The following is a 675-nucleotide window of genomic DNA, read 5'->3' as shown; positions in this document are numbered from 1 at the left end:
CCGGGTTTTCAAACAGGACGATGGGAGGAACGTTAAATAATCGGAAAATGGGCACCTTGGAAAGTGGCAATGCCATGAAGCCAGAAACATATATGATTTACTTAAAATGTAATTTGAGAAGGTAATCATCCATTCTTTGAAGGGATTTTGACCAGAGGCAAAGCTCACTTACACCAGGGGCACCGCCCTTTATGTACCAACATATACAGACCGAATCACTGTGTTATATTCTACATTTTGGTTTACGACATATAGATTGATGTATAACACAGAAGATATATACATGTATCTTATGAATGGACTTAAGTATGCCTGATATTCTATTTATAGAACATTCAAATTGAAACTACACTTAGAATAATGATTTTCAAATAATGAGGAATCATTTTAAATGTGTTTAATATGTTTCACAAGGAATACAACACAAACAATTAAATGACACTAATGCCATGGCGGTCTTATCTTTTCCGAACGTTACTGTTGACCATTTTGTTTAGAACTGAGACAGCAATCTGAGGTCATCAGCGATTTGTACAGGAAACAGTTAAAGAATAATTCAAATATTGCAAGTTGAAATGGAGACAAATAGATAACAAATCATATGTTACATCCTTGAAAAGCGCAGGTAAGACTTTTGCCCTTGAATGACATTCACACCAACTAACCCAGAATAAT

This window comes from Pecten maximus, chromosome 16 (assembly GCF_902652985.1).
Source record: "Pecten maximus chromosome 16, xPecMax1.1, whole genome shotgun sequence".
Classification (NCBI taxonomy): Eukaryota; Metazoa; Mollusca; class Bivalvia; order Pectinida; family Pectinidae; genus Pecten; species Pecten maximus.
Note: the sequence above shows the minus strand (reverse complement) of the source record.